This window comes from Alligator mississippiensis, chromosome 4 (assembly GCF_030867095.1).
Source record: "Alligator mississippiensis isolate rAllMis1 chromosome 4, rAllMis1, whole genome shotgun sequence".
Taxonomy (NCBI): domain Eukaryota; kingdom Metazoa; phylum Chordata; order Crocodylia; family Alligatoridae; genus Alligator; species Alligator mississippiensis.
Window position 1 is genome coordinate 125289215 of NC_081827.1, and position 23521 is coordinate 125312735.

At 45.2% G+C, this 23521-nt stretch overlaps 1 protein-coding gene across 16 annotated transcripts in view; it reads left to right on the top strand.

Annotated features, from left to right (window-relative positions):
- Positions 1 to 23521, top strand: part of SOX5 (SRY-box transcription factor 5) — a 947053-nt gene that overhangs the window by 428481 nt on the left and 495051 nt on the right. The window contains exon 3 of one of the 16 annotated variants that reach the window (XM_019489492.2): positions 5006 to 5086. The exons of 14 other annotated variants lie outside the window; for them this stretch is intronic. The gene's annotated coding sequence lies outside the window, so the exon portion shown is untranslated. The remainder of the gene's footprint in view (positions 1 to 5005; positions 5087 to 23521) is intronic. One more of the 16 variants, XM_019489493.2, reaches the window with a different exon arrangement.

A 23521-nucleotide genomic window follows, 5' to 3' on the forward strand; every position in this document is an offset into this window, starting at 1 on the left:
GCCCCCAGCACCCCATGATGCTTTGCAGCCCTGGGCTGGTCTAGACTGTCTGCTCTAGCAGAGCAGGGTTGGACTCACCCCTATCTCCAGCTGACTGAGAAGGGGGTGATGGTAGGAAACCCTGCTCTGAACTGCAGCTAGTTCTTCCTGGCAGGGGACACAGCAGCCCTTACCAGGCTTCCTCACCCTGCCACCCCTGCTCATGGCTGTAGCAGCAGGAGTGGGTGGTATGGCCAGACACTAGTAGCCTGAGGGGAATGGAGGAGGTTTAATTCCCTCTCCTTCCCCTATCCCAGTGGTATGGGATAAGGGAGGGATGGCAATGAAGCTGTGAAGGGATGAGAAGGCAGCAGGTGAAGGGACTGGGGCTACTAGCTGAGCTCAGGGGTTATCGGGAACCACAGCCCCAGGGCCAACCAAGCCTGTGGTGCCAGGGTGTAGGCGAGACCCATCGCCCATCCCCTGTGCGGCCTTGACTGCAGGACATCCATCTTGCTGCCCAGCCCAGCAGCTGACCCCTGAAGGGGGGGAACATGCCCCAGCCGAGAGCTACAGGATGAGTGCACCGGACTGTGGCCAGGGAGGCTGAGGCCTGACATGAAGAGATTCCTGCTCCCCAGGAGGGCAGCAACATGCCACATGGGCCTCTGACAGGCTGGGAGCTGCATCTTTACAGGGCTCCAGGGCTCAGCCACACAGAGCCTTGCCCAGGATGCTGCAGCTGGAGGCAGTCCTGCTTGGAGTGTGGGCTGCACTAGCTGCCCCTCATGTCCCTTCAAGCCCCTGTCTCCTATGATCCCATGATGCCCCACCCTGAGGCTGGTGCGGGACTGGGGCTGAGAGAGGACAGCAAGCAGGGACTGGGGCCAGGACTGGGGTAGAGCAGTGCTGGTCTGGGGAATGTCCGCCCATCCTGCCCTGCCTGAGTTGGGAGCTAAAGATGACCGCATCCCCCAGCTCATAGATTCATAGATGTTAGGGTCGGAAGGGACCTCAATAGATCATTGAGTCCGACCCCCTGGATAGGCAGAAAAGAGTACTGGGTTTAGATGATGCCAGCTAGATGCCTATCTAACCTCCTCTTGAAGACCCCCAGGGTAGGGGAGAGCACCACCTCCCTTGGGAGCCCGTTCCAGACCTTGGCCACTCTAATTGTGAAGAAGTTCTTCCTAATGTCTAGTCTAAATCTGCTCTCTGCTAGCTTGTGGCCATTATTTTGTGTAACCACCCGGGGGGCGCCTTGGTGAATAAAACCTCACCAATTCCCTTCTGTGCCCCCGTGATGAATTTATAGGCAGCCACAAGGTTTCCTCTCAACCTTCTCTTGCGAAGGCTAAAAAGGTCCAGGTTCTCTAGTCTCTCCTCATAGGGCTTGGCCTGCAAGCCCTTAACCATATGAGTGGCTCTTCTCTGGACCCTCTCCAGGTTATCCACATCCCTTTTGAATTGCAGCGCCCAGAATTGCACGCAGTACTCCAACTGCGGTCTGACCAGTGCCCGATAGAGGGGAAGTATCACCTCCTTGGATCTGTTCGTCATGTATCTGCTGATGCACGATAAAGTGCCATTAGCTTTTCTGATGGCTTCATCACACTGCCGACTTATGTTCATCTTGGAGTCGACTAGGACTCCAAGATCCCTTTCCACTTTTGTGCCACCCAGAAGGTCATTTCCTAGGCAGTAGGTGTGCTGAACATTTTTCCTCCCTAGGTGCAGCACTTTGCATTTCTCCTTGTTGAACTGCATTCTGTTGTTTTCTGCCCATTTGTCCAACCTGTCCAGGTCTGCTTGTAGCTGTTCCCTGCCCTCCGGTGTGTCCACTTCTCCCCACAGTTTTGTGTCATCCGCAAACTTGGACAGAGTACACTTCACTCCCTCGTCCAAGTTGCTGATGAAGACATTGAAGAGTATCGGTCCAAGGACTGAGCCCTGCGGGACCCCACTGCCCACACCCTTCCAGGTCGAAACCAACCCATCCACTACGACTCTCTGGGTGCGACCCTCTAGCCAATTTGCCACCCACCGGACTGTGTAGTCATCCAAGTCACAGCCTCTTAACTTGTTCACCAGTATGGGGTGGGATACCGTATCAAAGGCCTTCCTTAAGTCTAAGTATACGACATCCATCCCTACTCCTGTGTCCAGGCGTTTTGTAACCTGGTCATAAAAAGCTCCTGTGGCTGTGCCCAGACCTGCCTCCTGCTCCTGGAGCTGTCCACCCCCCCCCCACTCCTGGTGCCACTGCGGGACCAGGGCTGGGCAGGCTGTGGAAGGAGCTGGGTGGGCTGATTTACTGCTGCCAGCAGCACTGGACTGAGCTGGCTCTGGGGGGCCCTGGTAAGGTGGTGCTGGGGGCAGGCGAGGCACAGTGCTCCATAAACATGTCCCCATGAGCCACAGCTGCTCTGCATGGGGTGGTGGGGATAGCCCATGAACTGGGGCCCAGGGGGCCTCTTGGCCATGCAGGCACAGCCCAGGCTGGGCTATGGGAGCACGTGGTGCAGTGGCTGGCCAGAGGCTGGGCTGCAGGGGCTGCCAGATGGAAGCTGAGGTCTGGTTCCTGTGTGGCCAGCATATGTCCAGGTGCCAGGCAGCAGCTCCAGCTATGGCTAGCAGGAAGCGCTGCCCTGAGGCAGGCCAGTCTGTCTAGGGAAGAGCAGGTAGGAAGGGCTGGACATGCAGCATTCTCCCCCTGCACATGGGATCCATTGCCCTGTGCCTATGGTGGGAGCTGGTGCAGAGTCCCAGGGGGTTGGAGTGCAAAAAAGGCAAATGCTTGGCCAGCTGGATGGGACAGGATTTTAGGGCTCTGCTCCTGTGTCTGTGATGCTGGGACTATGCAGGGAATTCACTCTTCCCCAGAACTAAATGTCTGCTCCTGGGCACACCCAGAGCTACAGCATCTCCCCACCCCTTGCTGCTTCCCTGCTAGGCCTGTGACAGCCACGGCTGCTTCCTCTGCTGTGCAGGGCACCCAGCATCGCCTCCACAGGGCCAGGGGGATCCGGACCCTGCAGTGCCATCTGCTGCAGCTATAGGCCTGGGCTTGCAGGCAGGCTTGCTGGAGCAGGCTCAGGCCCCTCTCACCAGGGTCTGCTCTGTGTCTGCAATACTTTGTTGCTTCTTGGGGCAGGGAACCCAGTGCTTTCACTGATGGCTCCACTAGGTGACAGGTCTGTGGTGCTGTGGGTGGCCATTAGTGCCGGCAGGGCAGGGCTGGGGCAGGAGGTACAGGGGCCTGCTGGTTAGAGCACTCCCTGGGCACAGGGCAGGAGATCGTGTCTTCAAACCCCATGCCCAACACAGGTGGAGCCCTCACAGGCTTTGGATCTGCAGCTTAGTGCCTCTTTCCTGTTGCACGCAGCAGAGGTGTAGTATAAAGAGAAGCAGCGAGAGCTTCCGACCCAGGAACATCTGCTGGCCAGGGGATAGAGTACTGGCTGCAGAGCAGACAGTCTGCCCAGGCAAACGGGTGCCCTCGGTAAGACTAGGTTGGGGTTTATACCCCTCCCTAATCATACTCAGCTTGCTGGGGCCTGGACACCCCCCACCCCCAGCTCAGCTTCCTTCCAGCCTTCCTGCCACTGTGGAAGGGAAGGGAGGGCTCACTCTAGCACCCCCTGGTTTCTAGCCTGAGCCACTGCAGGTATGTGGCTTCATTTCTGGAATCAAAAGTGAATGTCTATTCAGTTGCTTTATGGTTCAATCTATGCAGGTTAGACTAACCTGCAAAGATTGAATCCTTTCAGGCTCAGGCTTTTTGAATGTTTGTACTTAGCCCAAAAGCCAGCCTTGTGCAGTTTTTTTTTTGTTTTTGTTTTGTTATTTTTTTTTAACAGTTGTTTTCACAGGTGGCAGTAAGGGAGGGGAAACTAAGGAGTCATGTTGTATGTAGGGGTCAGGAGGGAGTGGCAATGGGAAGCTGAAGTTTGCTTATGAGGATGTCCAAAATGCTTAAAATTTGACAGATTTTTTCTTTTTGTCCTCCTGCACAATAATGACAATTTGCATTTTATTTCAAATGCTGCAGAGAACCAAATAAACTCTTGCCATCCAACTACATCTGTTGTTTGCTTCTTCCAGAATAAATATTGCAGTTCCTGATGCTGAAACAGCTGGAAGTCTTGCATTCATTTGTTTTCTTTGAGATGCAGTGTGTCCTGTGGGCTTACCTGATGACACCACTTATGTACTATTTATTTTATATGACTAGCTAGAAAAAGCTGTTCTGTACCAGTCTTCTGAGGCCGCTGTTTTCAAACCTGGTATCCAGTAATTCTCAGCCAATGTATACCCTAGTGTGCCACAAGGTCCCTTTAAGGGTACCACAGAATGCTTTGCAGTATTGCTCTATTATTTTTCCGTAGTAAAAAAGCAAGTGAAAACTGGGAGCTTTTTTCAAGGGGTGCCTTATGCCTAAAAAGGTTAAGAACCACTGATCTAGCATATGGCTTTGAAGCCACTTTTATTCAGGTGTCTCAATGTACCTTTGTTATTGGAGGTGTAGAGCACCTGTAACTGCTGGTTTCTATTGGAATCATTTAAGCCAAAGAATAATTTCTGCCATCAGGAATGTGCTATATTTGTACAATGAGGTCTTGGCCTTTGATACAAACCTTTAGGTGCTACAGAGGCACAAGGAAATAAAATAATGGCAGTGCAGCTGCAGAGGCTGTGCATTACACTCCTTCACTGCTAGGCTTCCTGGTTTTCAAATTTTGCTTTGTTTTGTTTTTATTGTACTCGGCAGTCTATATTGTCTCTCTGTGATGGCAGGCATCAATATTTGCAATAGTGCATGCTCAACTGACTAAGGCTCATTACCAGCTTTTGTTCTGCTGGCTATCATGAAGAATATAATGTGACCCTGCTATGATTCATACCAGTTGTGCTTTGCTGTGGGTGGGGACATGGGGTGGAGGTGGGGGGCAGAGGTGGAGTAACATAAACATATAAACAGTGCATAGAAATAAAGAAAGGCATCTTTTGTTATATCTGATTTCAGTAGAAGTTCCTGCTTGTGCTGTTGAAGATAGTCTGGGAAGATTAGAAGAAACTCAGCTGAGGCAGGACAAAGGAAGACTGTGTAAGTGGGATCAAGCCTGTTTGCTCAGTGGAGCTCTCTATCTAGTTGTTGACAGATGTAGCTGTTGCAGAATTAGGCCTTGCGGGCTCCTCCTCCTGATTGTTAAGTGACAATGGTTGTGGTGGTAAATAGCAGTGTGGAGTGCACAATGAATCTCTTATTTGTTTGGAGATTGTAGCCTGGGAGGGGGATTTTGCAATCACAGTATTTCGTTAAAAAGTGTATGGGGACCATTAAAGCATTTCAACTTTTGCTCCTGTGTTTTTCAGGTTATGAAGTCTTGAGTCTTGTTGGGAAGGGAAGGAAAGGGAGAGAAAAAAAGACAGGACTGCAAAAGTATTAGGATGCTTTTAGTTCTCTTAACTGCTAAGGAATCATCAAGAGTTTCAATTCACCAAATTAACATGTAATATGATGGATGGGACCCTGCTGTGCCATCTAAATGGGGGCTTTTCCTTTTGCAGACATACTAATCTGCCACAGAATACTTGCTGCTATCTCAGCTCAGGGAAATTCCTTTCAATGCCAAGTCACAGCTTGTAATGTTAACAAATACCATGTACCATAATTTGCACTTTAATAGAATTATGGCACTTAAAAAACAAAAAACAAAAGTCAGCAAACCAGAACAAGTGATCCAGGTACTGCAGAAGGAGAAAGGAGCACAAATAATCCAGTGTTTTTGTTTTTTAACCCAAAATATACAGGAAATGGAAACCTCAAGTATCTTTTAGCTATTGGAGATGCCCAGAGTATATTTTATGGCTAAATGAGGGAATACAGATTAGAAGAAAGCAGTCAGATGTAATTAATTTTACTCTAAATGAGTTTTTACAAATTTTAGGACAGAACAGTTTTCTTTAGGAGAAAGGGCTCTTTATTTCATTCCATGACTCAAAACACACGGTCTCATTGGAAGTGCTAACAAACACATTCAGCAATAGGTCACCACTTGCTCAGGCAATAAAGAGCCATTCTTTCCCCATGTTTTGCAGAAGTCTAAGCCTCAGGTACCTCTGACAGAGCTGTAAATAATTATTTGTGTGTTTGTGAGAGAGTTTGAACAATCTGATAAAGAGAACTTTAATAACCTTGGTGTCACATCTGGAGTACAATCCATTTTCACTTTATTGTGACCCTCTGCCTCCCCTTTTGAATGTCATTTATCTATTTCAGATCTTGACCTCAAGGCCATGGTAATTTAGGACTCCTCTCACTGAAAATGCAGTCCATGTTATTGGGTAAAGTAGTGACTCAACCAGGGTGCCACAGAACCACATCCTTTGAAGGGTGCCATGAGGTGGGAGAAGATAAGTGTAGGCTCAAGCTTGTCCCTGCCTGCCAGTCTCTCACCCTCACTCCCACTGTCTAGCCCCTCTACAAGGATGTAAGGATTGTAATATATAAATTAGCTTTTGAAATTGGGCACCATTCAATTCACAGGCATTTTGGAGTGGGGTGCCTTCAGTCCAAAAAAGTATGAGAACCATTAGGATAATATTTTATCTCTCACCCCTCTTGAGTAAAACAGTTTCCTCACTCACTTTCTGGATGATATATTATTTTCTTTATAAGACTATGGCCAAGAAGGTTTATGCACTTACACAAATCCTTTCTCAACCAACAGGGGGTTCTACAGGATTATTCTCTTAGTTATAGGGAGGTATGTACACACAAAATGATGCTACATGTATACCACTGGGTAAAGAGGCAAATGCTGTATCTTCTAAAAGATTTTTTTCTCAAGTTACCACTACTTTTTTTTTTCCTTAAAGTGATCCTGTCTTTCAAAGTTAGTTGAGTTTTAGAGTGGGGAAGAAGTTTAAAAATGAGGGTTTGTTGTATTGTATGGGATAGGTTACTGGCATGAAACTTTCTGATGAAATACTGATTATAACTTTGCTGAGTCTATGCACTATTTATGGAAAATTCAAAAGCAATCAGGGATGCCAGTCTTATTCATATATATTTCTTTTTATATACAGCTTACATATTCTGGCTTTTTAGTTTTAACATGCATTACCTATTTATTCTTTTATTACAGCTATTTAAAAGCACACATCGTATTTCTTGCCTTTCATCATATTTCTCTAGGTATACGTATGCAAATATATAATCTCTGGAAGTGGCTAAGTGACAGTTCTGTCAGTTTTAGTATTAGTGTATCAACATTATTTCTAATGGAATTTATGGAACCTCAGGCTATGATGGCATCACCTCTAAAAAGTTGAAGTCCTGTTTTGGGGAAGTGTCCTTTTGTTTAAGCATGTGTTTAAGTACTGTTTTGAACTGAGGAAACTAAATGATGTCCTAAAACAGGTTAATCACTAATGCTAAATGTGGTACAAGAGGGTACTTCTTGTACTAGAGGTGATGACTGTTGGAGGAATATCTGTCACTGAGGGCTAAGCTGCCGTGGATTAGAGCGCACACATAAGCAGTTATCACAGAGTAGCTGACTAATGCTAAACCTCATTCTGCTTTTAACAGTAAATAGTTCATGTGTACATACCCTTTGTTGCATTTGAATCGATGCTTAATGCTAAGTATTTAAATTTATTCCCTGGGTATGAATAACCAAGTTATTGTGGTTTTGATGTGCTATAGATGTATATTTTAATTTTACTTTATAATGGACATTTAAAAAAAAAACTTTTTGCCAAAGAAGCAGCCTTGCTAAATATGGCTTTTTATTGTGCATACGATGAGTTCAGTAGATCACAGTTATTTCTTTAGAGCTGTTACCATTCATTACATTAAGGCCTGCTTAAGGTTAGAGATGCTGTAATGTGCGCATTATAGATACAGTGGTTCTGTTGTACTGGTAGGTCTGCTACATATGTGTATCATTTCCGTCTGTCTGCTAAGCATCCTTAGATGTGTGATGAAAGTTAGCTACTGTGCATGTGCAGCAGTCTTCCCTGAAATGTTTACTCTGAAAAAATGTACAAGAGTTTGCATCACAAGGGGGCATGTCTATACATCGCCATATGGCGATGTTGCTACAGTGCCCTGCTTTAGTAGTACTAGTACTAGTTCCTTTTGGGTACTAGTAGTATCCAAAAGGAAGTACTAAAGCATGGCGCAGTGAGTACAGCGCACAGTTAGATTTCACTGCTACATTGCTGTAGCAGCACGCTATACCTGGGGAGCATGCTACTATGGCAACATAGCTGGTGATCACACGTAGTAGACATACATGATTGCTACATTGCCATAGCATGCTGTACAGTGACATAGTGCATCACTACATCACCATAAGGCGACGTGTAGACATGCCCAGCATCACAAAAAAGTTTCTGTAATCAGCCTCTGCATGGTTTTAATTTTTTCATAACATAATAAAAAATTGAAGGTGCATACAAGTGTTGCATTTAGATCGCCCTAACCAAGGATAGAGAAATCTAAATGCCTGGATGTGCAATCATTTGCTGAGCTTAGGTTACCCTAAAATGGCATGAGCAATCTAAAGTAAGTTCTCATCAGACCAGGACTAACTTAAGCTCAGCGTGGGGTTAACCTGACCTAGCAAGGGTTTACTGAACGCTTGCAGGTATTCATAGCAGAGCCTCAGGGCTAGGAAAGCCCAGCTGTTCTGCACAGCCTTGTGCCCTTGTCTCCTTGCAGCAGGTGGCAAATGCTTGCACATGGAGGTCCTGATTCAGGTTTAGGCAGCTTAAACTAAGCTGCCACAAACTAAGCCAGGTCCCACAAATACATGTTCGCACCCTGAGTTTTCCTTCTTTATCAAAGTGACTCAATATTTTAACCATTTTCAAATGGTGGTATATACCATTTAAAACATTTTATTTATTTGCTTGTTTGCTTTATTTATTAAGACCATTTGATCCAGCCATTGTAAACCTTGTGTGACAGTTAATATAATACTCTAGAGATTACTCTAAGATACATAGGTTTTTTAAGGCCAAAAGGGGCAACTATTTAGATGAGACAATCATCTAAGCTGATCTGCATAACACAGGCTATAGAACTTCACACAGTAATTTCTGCCTCTGCCCTATAAACTATCCTTTTAGCTATGACATATATTTAAAAAAGATACCTTTTAGAAAAGCATGTTTGTTTTAGAATTCTGTGACTGAAAGATAATAGCCCTATAGATTATTAATAACATCTTGAATTTCAGCCAGAAGGTAGCACTTGTTAAAAGTTTGTGAGACCCTTTACAGAGCTGACCTTTGAGCCCAGCAAAGCCCACTGCCTGATTCGGGAATTATAGTTTCAGCCTTTTCCTTGAAATGTCAGCTTTGAAAATGCTAAAGGAAGAAACATTCTAGCTGAATTTCAGCAACAGAAGAGTTGGGTGCGTGAGTGGGTATGGGCCTAGAGATCACTCCGTTCTCCCCATTTCATTAATTTTATTTGTATGTATAATAGAATAATGGAAAGTCCCTCTGAAAAAAAATTAAGACAGGAATAGGAGATACAAAGTTGGGAGGCATCATAATTGTAGAGGAGGATCACAATGTAATATAGGAAGAATTGGATGACCTAGATGATTGAAGTAATAGTAACAGGATGCGATTTAATAGTACAAATTCCAAGATCATGTATTTAGGGATCAATGACAAGAGTTTATGCTGTAGGCTGTGAGCTCATCAGTTGAGGAAAACAAGACCTGAGTGTATTAAGTGATCAAGGGTTTACTATGAGCTTCCAGTATGATGTGGCTATGTAAAAAGGCAAATGCTATCCTAGGCACAATATTTTCAATAGTCACTAGGAAACTTTAATGCCATTGCCCAAGGCATTGGTAAGACTTCCTCTGGCATACTGGTACCCCGTGTTCATTCTCATTCTTTTATTTAAAGCTAAGTAAATAAAATAAAAGCTTCCTGTAGAACTTAATTTGCTATTGTTTTCTTAATCCAATGAATTCTCACTAAAGAAAACTGTACTTGTTCTAGAAAATGTAATAGTGAGATATGTATCATTTTGGTGCTCATCAGGGAAACTGAAGTGTCATGATGATTGGCTGTCTTCAAGGAAACATTATTGATTTGTATTGGTAGTACTCAGTGCTGCACACCATATCCAGGGGTTCAGAACATAGAGCTCTTAATTCTCTGTAAATAGTAGCATTGTGTATGGAAAGCCTTTCCCCCTCCCCAAAATGTAACTAGAAATAATATTGTGCACATCAGTTTAAAATGAATTGACCTTTTGTTTGAGTGGGGGTTGTGTGGTACTTGTTATGGAGTGACTCCATTTGCCCATGCAAATAAGCACAAAGCAAGGATATTATCAGGCTACAGCAAAATTAAGAGGTAGGTCAGATTTAATGGAAACATCTGTCATTAACCCTTTTACAGAAGCTGCCTGGGGGAACCCTTGTGGATAAAAGCTGTACTGTGTTATCTTACCTAGCGCTGCTGAGTAGCAAAGGGATGGTAAGCATAACGCACAGATTCTGTTCAGCAGGGTTTATTCTAAAGCTCTGCAGGCTTTGGAACAAGGTGAAAAACACATAGCTTTTTTTTTTTTTTTTATAGTTTTAGTTTTCCTTGCCAAAAAGAAAAAAATCACAGAATGTGGATCAATTAAGGCTGCCAACTTCCAGGTTTTCTACTGTCTTCAACAGCTCTGCTGCTTTGCAGTATTGTGCCATAACACTGGGAGGCACGGTAGGGGTGGGGGTGCAACAGGAGAAAATGTATCAGAAATCTCAATGTTAAACCATTTAGTCTTTTCTGAACATAAAAATTGAACATTACCTTGAGCTTCCAAATAGAGAGAAAGCTGTACTTATCTCACAGATATACATGTGAATGTACCTGAGTTTGTACAATTTATACAGTAGTAATAATGAACTTTGGTAGTCAAAAGAACACAGATGGGAAGAATTAAAAATAGAAACATCCAGGAATGTCTAAAAGATAGGTACCCTTTTAATCGAAGATCTAAACTGCTAGTTCCAAAAATAAATATCAATAATAATTTTATATTTATTAATTGTTAAGTATTGTTGGCAGGTCTGTTGCTGTACAACATAAAATAAGATATAATCATGCCCCCCCCCCCCCCCCCCCCGGGACCTAGAGTCTGTTTTTATCTAGCATCTACTAACCAAAAATGCTTAAGTACAATTAAACAATAATTTAGATATGCGGGATTCATAAGTAGAGACTTCCGATGAGCTTTGCTCTGAGGATAATTAAGTTACAGGCCTGGCACCAAGTTTGCTACCATCATGTTTAACCTTTGCTAAAGCTTGTCCTGTACCATTTTCCTGACCTGTATGATGGGTAGGAACAACCTTGCTAGTAAAACTGCAGTATAGGCTAACTTCTAGGACATCTATCCAGTGCCTTTACCTTGTGTTTCTCAAGCAGAAGGGCCCTGGCTACAGTTGACCTGTTGAAATTGCACTATTAAAAACCCTCTAGCAGGGTTCTACAGTTTTGTTCCCATTTGTTGACAGGAATGTCATGAATGGAGGGAGAACTATAGGGAGTACTGATTCAGTTGTGATTCAGGTGTGAGGAGCGGAAGATACAAACTGGCTTGTGTGTTTTAAAAGTGTCTCATTTATACTTGTGGAAGGGAGTAAGGATTTCTGTGGGGACTTTCTACTTCATTAGATTAAACATAGTTGTCAAAACTAAAACCTATTTGAAAGGTATTTTATTTAAACGGAGATTGAAAGCAATTTTAGACTGTCTTCTTCTTTGTGTTGTCCTGGCACAATGGGAATCCAACCTAGCTGGGATGTGTGTGCATTCCTGTAACGTAACATAAACACTAATAATAAATAGGACTCTACTCAGTTTGTGATTTTGCGATTTTTTGCAGAAACTGCTATAAAAGGTGGTTTCTTCAATCACTCCAAAAACTGGCGTTCCCTATGATTTTGGGCAGAAACACCAGAAAAGAAAAATTCACTAAAAATAAAATGCTGGTTTCCCAGTGGGAGCCAGTGGTCGCTGCGGCCTGGCTTCATTACCTGAGGGCTCCCTTTTGTGTGGCCTCACGTCTGTCCTCCAGTAAATGGTGAGGGGTGGGACTGCATGAAAAGCAGCCCTCTTGGCCAATCAAAAGTGAGAGGAGGGGCTGCCAAGGAGGCCTTGATACAAAAAGACTGCAAAAACGGTCCATGATTTTTACTTCTCCTCCATGCGCTTTAAGTAGATCCCTAGTAATAAGACCAATTTTGTAATAGGCCAAGATATCAGAAACACTACTGTGCAGGGAGAAGCCCTTATTGATTATCTAGTGAGAAAAAACCTGGTGATACCACGTTATAAAATCCAGAGGCTGGGTTCTCGTTTGTTTTACACCAGTGTAAATATGGAAGAACTCAAATAAACTCATTACTTAGCCATTGTAAAACTTGAATAAGTGATTTCAGGAAGGACCCTGAACACAATCAATATCATGGTTAAAACAAAGACAAGACGAAACTGTGGTATGTAACATGTTGGCAAATTGTAGTCATGTTATAAAATGGTTTCCAAACATGATTTTGTTGGTGTGAGGAGACTTTGAAAGGACCCTTTTTCTTCCCTTACTTTGCCATTCCAGAAGGTATACCAGAATGATTTGTTGGACAACCTCAAAAGGTGTAGTTTGGATAATGATTCCAAACCTCTAGCCAAGAGTCTCAGCTGATATAAATCAGCATGGCTTCAGTTTGCATTAATTGAGGGCCTGCCCCCCTGTCTTCATTCATGCCTCTTTCAAGCAGTGGTTTCAGCCTTTTTTGTACCAGGACCCATTTACCAAGATCAATGGCTTGTCATGAGTCACCCCCCCCCCCCCCGGCTTGCCAGTGCCTGGCGCACAGTCCCTTGCCTGCCCTCCCCCCGCCCCCCGCCCCCGGCCTTGCTGGCACCCCTCACTCCCAAGCCACAGCCCTCTGGCCTTGCTGGCGCCCCTCACCCCCAAGCCACAACCCCCTGGCCTTGGTGGTGCTCTTCACCCCAAGCCACAGCCCCCTGGTCCTGCTAGTGCCCCTCACCCCCAAGCCACAGTCCCCTGCCCCTCCCCCCCGTCATGCTGGTGTCCCTCACTCCCGATCTGCAGTCCCCTGTCCCCACCCAGCCCTGCCAGAGGGGGCCTGCAGTATCCTCTGTCCTGCTCGAGCTACAGTGTGAGCAGCAAGTACAGGATCCTGCATGTATGGACTCTGGCCCTGTGCTGCTGGCCCAGGCATGCAGCTCCCAGCTGCAAAGGACCTCCCCTGCTGAAGCACCTTCTCTCACCACTCCTCCCGCCCTGCCGCATCCCCACGCCTGGCCACTGTTCTCAGCACCGGCAGGCAGGCACATGTGCACACATACACACACACAAATACATGCCCACTCTCCCTGGCTCTGGACAATCCCCTGGACCTCTACCCCCTGCTTCCAATACTTACCTGTGTCCAGTGGCTGGGCTGCTTCCACAACCTGGCTTTGCTCTATGCTGGCCATGTGCATCTGCACGCACAGACACACATGCGCCTGCTGCCTCCAGTCCTCCCAGGCAGCCACTTGCAGGCTGGAACATTGCCAACCTGCAAGGGGAAACCCATGCTTTCATGTGTTTTTTCTGGGGACCTGCTCATGACCTTTTCAAATTTTCTTGCAACCAACTTTTGGGTTGCAACCCACCAGTTGAGAAACACTGCATTAGAGGATCAAGCAATACTACAACCGTAGGCAACTGGTAGGGGATGCACGGGGGTGAACGTACCTCCCCAATGGGAATGGTGCCCCCCGATGGCCGACACTGATGCTGTTGGCAGGGCTGGTGCCCTCCCTGACAGGGCCGCAGCTGCCAGCGGCTTTTGTGGGTGCCCCCGCCAGATTCAGGAGGCACCAGTCACCCATGACTACAACAAAACCCTTTCCCTTAATATTGCAGTGTTGCCAATCATGACTGAAACTTAAAAGTTCAAGGATGTGCAAAAATATAAACAAACAAGCATAAAAAATTGACCAAATCCTACCTATCAACTCCTCCCCCCCCCCCCCCAACCCCAGAGTTATGCCAAAAGAGTAAGTTTGGGATTATGAAGAGAGAACAGGAACATATTTGTCCATTCTTCATTATTAGCTAATAATACATTTTCATTAACCTAGAGCATTGTGAAATAACTGTAGTTGTTCACAGGATGGTTGGTCTCAGGCATAAGATTATTTGGCACAAAATGGGTGCATCTACACATTCATTAATGTGCTGTAGTTACTATGCATTAAGTTTAGAAGTTATATAATCAGTACTAAATCAGTGTGCAGTAACCTGTGTTACTGTGCAGTAGTGCTGGCATATACCTTTTTAGTGATGCTACTGTGCAGTAGCATATTAGCACTGTTTCTGCTGTGACACGCTATTGCGCAGTATTATTAGGCTTCTGCACACTTAGCATCTTGCGTAGACATGCCCAGAGGCTTCAAAGCCGTGCTAACTGGGTAGCTGAGGATTCCATCACCAGTGGGGAATGTCTGGCTGACAAAAGCCAGGCTGGTGCTACCTGGTATGTGTATGAGCAGCCATAACGATGTGCTGAGGTGTAAGAGGGAATGAGAAAGCATTCTCCATTCTAGTGATCTATGGGCAGCACAGCAGACCTTTGGGAGCCATAACAAGCCAGATTAAATTGGAGTAACTCTAAGGCTGCGCTAACTAATATCCACAGAGACCTGCAAAAGAAAAAGTAGCACATAAATGCCTTTGCCCACTCTACTTGGGTTCTAACAATTGGGAATAGGAAATTTGCAGACTTGAGAATCACCTAAAATAAGATATGTGCACCCTCCTCTATGTTAAGTTCAAATTTCTGTCCTGTCCAGTCCACACATTGTGTTTCAAAGTTAGTTTTATATTTCTATTTTATGATTTGTTAGTAATGATAAGTACAAATGTTCCAGGAAATGCAGGGGAACTAAAAGTGTGTGTAAATTATAGAGGACTACAGTTTTCTGTGATCACTCCTTCCTTCCTAGGACTTGCTACTCCCTTACAATCAGTCACATGATATTATTTAATGACTTAGACCTAAGTTCACCCATGTTCCCAATGCATTGTCCTCCAACTGTTCCAAAATCCTGGATCCCTTTTTTAAAAACTGAGCAACAGATTTATTTGCACTGCTTGTTGGTTTTCAAGGTTCTGTAGTCATTTTTCTTTTTCCTTCTCCTCGCTGCAACCTAGCATATTTAGTGAAGGATTTTGGTGGCCAGCATCTACTTGGGGTGCTTGTGATCTTGGTGTCTGCAGTCGCTGTGTTTATTTATCATCTGTGCAATTCTGCTCTAAATATTTCAATATCTAAAAATGTGAATGATTTCACTTGTTCTCTCTTTGTGGACAAACCTGTTTGCTTGAATTACTGTACGTGTGTCATGTTTCCAAGTGACATGTAGCAGTGTGGGATCTCAGATTTGGATACTTGTAGCTTGGCTCTGTGCTGATCCTTCCACTTACATTTTGAAGAGCAATTTCATATTTTCTTCTCTGTGATTTTGTTTGCCAATATGGATGAGAGCCATTCCTGGAAGAGGGTGTACATTGAAGCTGGCACTGAGTGAACTACTGGCAGAGGGAAGAGAAGCTGTTCCTGTGTCAAGAAGGCTTGGGCATGTCTAGGTTCTACAGCATATTCTACTGTCAGCCTGTTGCCAGAATTCTTTGTGTTCCCTTATGCCAAAACTTATTGAGGGGCAATGGAGACAGAGCAAGTTAGTGTGTGTGTGTGCACATGCGCACACCATTTCTGTGGATGTTTAATTAATAACCTAGCAAATAATTTCCATAGCAATTAGCTTACCTAGGGTAGTGAAAAATAAAGGGGAGTCCCTATGCATTTATTTAAATTATGTATGTTACGGCACTGTTCCCTTAACAATAACCACATGCTGATGTGCAAACTGAATATGACAGGTGCAGGATGTTTTTTGTGGTTGTTGTTTTTAGCTCTACATAATTGACAATAGCAATATAAGTCTATTCCACACCAACTCCCTCATAAATTGAGGGCAGGGCAGGGTGCCATTTGGAAACTAATTAAGAGAGGCAGGAGCTTTCATAGGAAACAGCCTACTTCATCAGATGCCATGAATTAATAGCATCAGATGAATTCATAGTATCTGATAAACTAGGCTATGAGTTAGTCTATAAGGTACCACTGTGCCCTGCCTTCTGCCTGTCTTCAGACTAACACAGCTAACTACCTCCATTTCCATCACAATTGCTCTTAATTACTAGAGCTCCACTGTAATTGGAATCTGTCACATCCAGTGGATTGGTATAATCCACTAGTGAGTTTATAGATCGTCTCCTGTACTTGGCTCCCAAAAGATATGAATCTGTTAGAGGCCCAGCTTGGGAGCCATGACTATTTAGTTAAGACAGTGGTTCTCAACCTTTTTAGACTCAAGGCACCCTCCAGAACCTTTGTAGATTGAGCAACACCCCATTTAAAAAACTAATTTATTTATTACAGGGTTTACCTCCCTGCAAAGGGGGCAGGCAGTGTGGGTTGGGGAGCAGCTAAGCAGGGAGAGCCTAAGGGCCTTGTTGCACATTGAATTTTGAGCTGCTCAGATGTTGATTGGTGCTAGTGCTAGCTCTAGTTTGGAGCAGTCATGCCTTAAGGCTAAACATGAGCTGGGAGACAGAGAGTCAGTGGGATGGAGCTGGAAAAGAGATGGGGGTGCGGGAAGGCCAGGGTGGTGGTGAAATGGGTGTAGTGAAATGAAGGAAATCAGCCACTGAAGGATAAAATAAAAAAGAAGTGAAAAAAAGAAGAATTTAAAAAGAAATGAAGAGGAAGTACATTAAAGAAGGTCTCACATTTTAATAAATTGGGATTTGGCAATGGAACGGGGGGTACTGGTCATGCTTCCCAGGGTGGCTGGGAGGTGGGAGCGGTGACTGAAGGCACCTTTGGAGCTACTGCCCCTGTCCCAGGAAGGAAGCCCTAGCTCATGGGAACCTGATCCAGCCCCCTAACCCCTCACCCCCACCCCAGAACTGTTCATGCCCTGCAACCTGGCTAGTTGGTATGTGCTCTGCAGGCTGTTTGCACAGGGTTGCACCCCTAGGATGGGAAAGTCACATGCCCAAGGGGCAGGAGGCAGAGTTGTCTTGATGCCAGAACTGCTCCTTGGGCAGTAGAGTTCAGGGGTCACAAATTTTATACACACAGAACTGGAGAGTGGGGGAGGGGATGCTGCATCCTGGGATGCTGGAGGACTGGAACTTGGGTGGCTCATCCCTGGGGAGTGGCCACACATTAATGGAACATAAACTGAGTAACACAGATCAAATATAAACCTACCCTGGAGTGGCTTAACTTTAAGCTGCCTAAAGTGTGCTTACAACTAGCTTCAGGTGTTAATGTGTGGAAAATCCAGAGGTTAAGAACTCCAGCAAGCTGCCTAATATTAATGTTCAATAAGGCCCTAAGCCTACCCTTTTCTGCTTATCTCATCACACCTGAAGCCTGAGCTTACCTTTATTTGCTTATCTTCTGACACCTTGCTTCTCTCTCCACACTTCTTGTTACACCCTTCAAGTACCCTTCAGGGCATCCCAGGCTGTCCTGGCCCCTTGGTTGAGAATCACTGAGTTAATGCTACAGAAGCTTAGGCTTTTTACTTTGATGGCTCCCGGATTAAATTCCACCTGTGTTGACCAATACAGAGGTTATCACACTGGTTTATATCGGACTCTATTCCCTGGCATTCAGAGTTAGGGTTGAAATCAGGGTCACTGTTTAACCCTGTCACATGACCAGGTCTCTTCTGATTCCTGTGACTAGTATGAGGCTATTCAGTTGTTCTTTTGCTTTTCATAGGTATGGGTGTGTCTGAGAGAGAGCGAGAAGGAGAGAGAGAGAATTTCAGGTCTATTTGAAACTAACTGCTATTTTTCCTTTGTGTTATATTTTCAATTTTGTTGACTCTCCATCCCATTGCAACAGTTTCATACAGGCAGTCCTTGACTTACAATGTTTCAAGTTACAACGTTTTGCACTAACAATGTTTATAAATTGATGCCCTGTTTCAACTTTATGACTTCAGTTTTGACTTTCCAATGCTTAATCCGATGTGATGCCATGCCAGTGAACAAGTTTGCTGTGTTGCTCATCTCCCTGGAGAACATCGGCCCAAACTTCCTTGGGCACTTTCTTTAAGAAAGCAGAGAAGACTTCACAAAAACCTGCAGCCAAGACTCCTGAGAAGACTCCAGCCAAGAACCCTTCAAAAAGTCCAACCAAGAGCCTTTCAAAAAGTCTAGCGAAGTCACCTCAAAGAAGTCCTTCCAAATCAATATGATTGCTATTTATAATATAAATACATTAATGTAGCTGTATTACTCATCTATAATTGACTGAGTACAAAATTCTGGAGTGTTTTTAGTGAAAATAGGGTATCGGGCCTTGGTTCAGGAACCAATCCCCCATTTCCATAACCTTGTTTCTTATGAGAAAATTGGTTCCGAGTTACAACGTTTTGACTTAAGAAATGGTTTTCAGGAACCAATTTGTCGTAAGTCCAAGGACTGCCTGTAGTCACATTAATTTCACTGAGGTCAGCAGAAGAGTTTCACTGAAGTAAAACAGGTGAAGTAGTATGAAGGGGTAGCTCCTAGATACTAAGGGCCTTTCTTCTATAATAAAGCTTCAAGAACTTGACACATCAGGTTCCTCCTGTTCATAAATATTTTTTCCCAGAAATTTGACCCCTAGCACCCACAAGCATGTCATCCATAATTGCTCCATTCACAAAGTAGAGGATGGTTCCAACTCATGCCATTCAAAAAAGAAGTCAACTCTCCAAGGTCTGTGGAAGCCTAGTGAGTACCTTAATGAAAGACCTTGTTTAATTGCCATCATTCTCCTTCTACCCAGCCAGTAATCTTTGAATTAATATGACTGCCCTGCCAGAGCTGGTCACAATGCTGTCATTAAAGTAGCTGCCTGGAATTTCTGCTAAGAGGGACATGCGACTTTCCTTCTTTACCCCAGATCTCTTTGGGGAGCAAATAAAGAGGGAACATACATCTCTTTGCTCACCAGTGCATGCATGTTCAGAACCAATTTCAGCTTTCAAAGGATAAGCCACTGAAAGGGAAGCTGGAAAAAAATAATTAAGTCAAACCTTTGAGCCTCCGTGAAACAAGAAAAACAAATGAGGAGTGGACTGTGAAACAGCCATGTTTTGAGAAACTTCAAAGCAGTTTTGGACAGTTGTGGTCTAGTCACTGATTCATCCCCCTCCTCTCATCATTTCACTTTTCCTGCCACTACATGAACAGCATGTGCAAGCACTGAAAGAAAATAAGAATCTTAAACTTATAAACATACCTGTCTACCATCTGGCACTCATCCCAGCAGCCTGGTGTTCTCCTTAGTTGTCCAGCAGATAGTAGAAAAACACGAGTTCCTATGTCACTATACCCTTGCCAGATGGTGATTAGTAAAACATGGGCAAATAGCACTGGCTCTGCTTTCATCATGACAATCCCAATAGCAACACTAGGATATTGCAACATAGCTATATTTTTAAGCTGAGGAAATAAAGTGTCTGGAAAGGGTTGTAATTGTGGAATGATAGATGGTGATAAAACTTAATTGCCACACAAATAAAATGCCACAGGTACATAACAGAGTGACTTATGGAGGCTGGGCTGTCCCTCTAGGAATGTCAGGATTTTATTTCAACTTTCATAAAGATTTAACTACACAGGTTATCTTTCTTACAGCACTTTTGCAAGGCCGTTGTTCACTTAAAAGTTCCTTTCCATGCCATTCCTGTTTGCATTTGATGCACTCTTTCAGCTCCTGGTTGTGGGCATTACATTTGAAAGGCTAGGTCATGAGGCTTTCTTACACATTTGTAATTAAGTATGGGTTGTAAGCTCCAAGAGGTCTGAGAGTTATCTCTTCACCATAGATTCATAGATTCATAGATGTTAGGGTCGGAAGGGACCTCAATAGATCATCGAGTCCGACCCCCTGCATAAGCAGGAAAGAGTGCTGGGTCTAGATGACCTCAGCTAGATACTCATCTAACCTCCTCTTGAAGACCCCCAGGGTAGGGGAGAGCACCACCTCCCTTGGGAGCCCGTTCCAGACCTTGGCCACTCGAACTGTGAAGAAGTTCTTCCTAATGTCCAGTCTAAATCTGCTCTCTGCTAGCTTGTGGCCATAGTTTCTTGTAACCCCCGCGGGCGCCTTGGTGAATAAATACTCACCAATTCCCTTCTGTGCCCCCGTGATGAATTTATAGGCAGCCACAAGGTCGCCTCTCAACCTTCTCTTGCGGAGGCTGAAAAGGTCCAGTTTCTCTAGTCTCTCCTCGTAGGGCTTGGTCTGCAGGCCCGTAACCATACGAGTGGCCCTTCTCTGGACCCTCTCCAGGTTATCCGCATCCTTCTTGAAGTGTGGCGCCCAGAACTGCACGCAGTACTCCAACTGCAGTCTGACCAGCGCCCTATAGAGGGGAAGTATCACCTCCCTGGACCTATTCGTCATGCATCTGCTGATGCACGATAAAGTGCCATTGGCTTTTCTGATGGCTTTGTCACACTGCTGGCTCATGTTCATCTTGGAGTCCACTAGGACTCCAAGATACCTTTCCACCTCTGTGCCACCCAGCAGGTCATTCCCTAGGCTGTAGGTGTGCTGGACATTATTCCTCCCTAGGTGCAGCACTTTGCATTTCTCCTTGTTGAACTGCATCCTGTTGTTTTCTGCCCACTTGTGCAACCTATCCAGGTCTGCCTGCAGCTGTTCCCTGCCCTCCGGCGTGTCCACTTCTCCCCATAGCTTTGTGTCATCTGCAAACTTGGACAGAGTACATTTGACTCCCTCGTCCAAGTCACTGATGAAGACATTAAAGAGTATCGGTCCAAGGACCTAGCCCTGCGGGACCCCACTGCCCACACCCTTCCAGGTCGAGACCGACCCATCTGCCACGACTCTTTGGGTGCGACCCTCTAGCCAATTCGCCACCCACCGGACTGAGCAGTCATCCACATCACAGCCTCTTAACTTGTTCACCAGTATGGGGTGGGATACCGTATCGAAGGCCTTCCTGAAGTCTAAGTATACGACATCCACCCCTCCTCCTGTGTCCAGGCGTTTCGTAACCTGGTCATAGAAAGAGACTAGGTTGGTCAGGCACGATCTGCCCGCCACAAACCCGTGCTGGTTTCCCCTCAGCATAATTTGCCCTGCCGGGCTCTCACAAATGTGAGCCTTGATAATTTTTTCAAAGACTTTACCAAGGATGGAGGTGAGACTGACTGGCCTATAGTTGCCCAGGTCCTCCTTCCTCCCCTTTTTGAAAATGGGGACCACGTTAGCCCTTTTCCAGTCCTCCGGGACTTGGCCCGTGCGCCACGAGCGTTCGAATATTCCTGCCAGTGGCTCTGCAATGATGTCGGCCAGTGCCTTCAGCACCCTCGGATGGAGCCCATCCGGGCCTGGCGATTTAAAGGCATCCAGTTCTTCCAAATGACTCTGCACCACCTCAGGATCTACGTATGGAAGTCTGGCGCCTTGCTGCTGCCTCTCTACAACCCCAGTGAGAGACTTGTTGTGCCCCTCACTTAGGAACACTGAGGCAAAGAACTTGTTGAGGAGTTCAGCCTTGTCCCCCCTATCTGTCACCAATTGTTTCTGCCCATTTAGCAGTGGTCCTATTCCTCCCTGGGCCTTCCTTTTACTCCCAATATATCTAAAAAACAATTTCTTGTTGTCTTTTACTTGGGTTGCCATCCTCAGCTCCATGGTAGCTTTGGCCCGCCTAACTGCCTCCCTACAAGCACGAGCAGAGGAGGTATATTCATCTTTAGTGATCTCACCCTGTTTCCACTTTTTATGTGCTCCCCTTTTGGCCCTTAGGCTGCCCTGGATTTCTCTACTCAGCCATGGAAGCCTCCTGGCCCCTTTCCCTTTTTTGCCTTGCTCGGGGATCGTCTTGCTTTGTGCCCGAAGGATCGTTTCCTTTAGTCACAGCCACCCTTCTTGGGCTCCCATCCCTTCAAAACTCCTACTCTGCAGTGCTTCCTTGACTAATCGCCTGAGTGCATTGAGATCAGCTTTTCTAAAGTCTAGCACTTTCACCCTACTAGTTACCTTACCCACTCGCCGTCTTATGTTGAATTCTATTATAAGGTGATCACTGTCTCCCAAATGGCTACCGATCTGGAGGTCCCCTATCATGTCATCCCCTGTTGCCAATACCAGATCCAGTATGGCATTCCCCCTAGTGGGACCATGCACCTCCTGTGTCAGGTGGAGGTCCTGTATACAGGTTAGAAACCTGCGTGAGCGATGGGACCTTGCTGTCTGCGTCTCCCAGCAGATGTCCGGGTAGTTTAGGTCCCGCATGACTACTGCCTCTTTAGCTTTTATGGTCTCCGAGAGTTGCCTCAGGAGCCCCGCATCTATTTCTTCCCCTTGGTGTGGGGGTCTGTAGCAGACCCCTACCACCAAATCCCTTTCTCCTTGCCCCCCATGTAGCCTAACCCACAATCCTTCTACTTCCTCAACCTCGGACCAGGCTAAGCAATTCTGAAGAGATAAGGAGTCAGGAGTGGAGTCCTAACAATAATACCTAGAAGCCTTAATTAGGGATACAGGCCCCATTTTGTGAAGGCCTGTACACAAAAACAGTAAAAGACAGACCCTACCCCTGTGATTAGTATTATAAACTAATCTCTGGTAAACTCATGTAAATGAGCTGGCTGGACCCTTTTATCAGTTTCCCTGGAATTGAGTCTCCCCTGTACTTGCACTAGGTCCACATTAATCATACCTTCCTTGGCACTTGCTACAGTGGAGAAGAGGAAATTGGATCAGTAGCTTGTTTATGGTTTTTGTTCTTTTTTGGAGTTGCATTTGGGCTCTGTCTGCTCCTAACTGCCCCCTAATCCATCAGTGGAAAGGAGCCCCTCTCTTGGGAGGTTTGGGAAGAAACTGCTTAACCCAATATCATCTCCTGTTATATAAAAACTATGTTCCTTGGCAAAGATAGAAGTTGGTCATCCACAGAAGCATTCAATGATGCCTTCAAAGGGATAGGGCTGGGAGTTTCATTCCTTAGGATCTATGTAGAAGTGTCCAGAACCATGCCACATAAAATACTTTGGAAAGTGTCTTTGACATAGTATTTTTATTATCCCCAGTTCTGAATCAGTCCAAGCTCAGGATGGTACCTCAGCCACTGCTTGGGATCTAGGTGTGTTTCAGGTGAAGGTGCTAATGAGTTTTACTTCTACCTGAATGTATGAATAACTTCCTATATTAATCCTGTTTATAGTATGAACCTGGAAGTGAAAGGACATGATGTAGTGTTCCGGAGTGGATGCACTGCAGACCTGGACACTGGTAAAGCATGTACTAGGGCTGGCTTGTGGGCACCAGTGGTACATGTGAATTTCAAATTTGGTTCAAATCAAATATATGGAAAATGATTT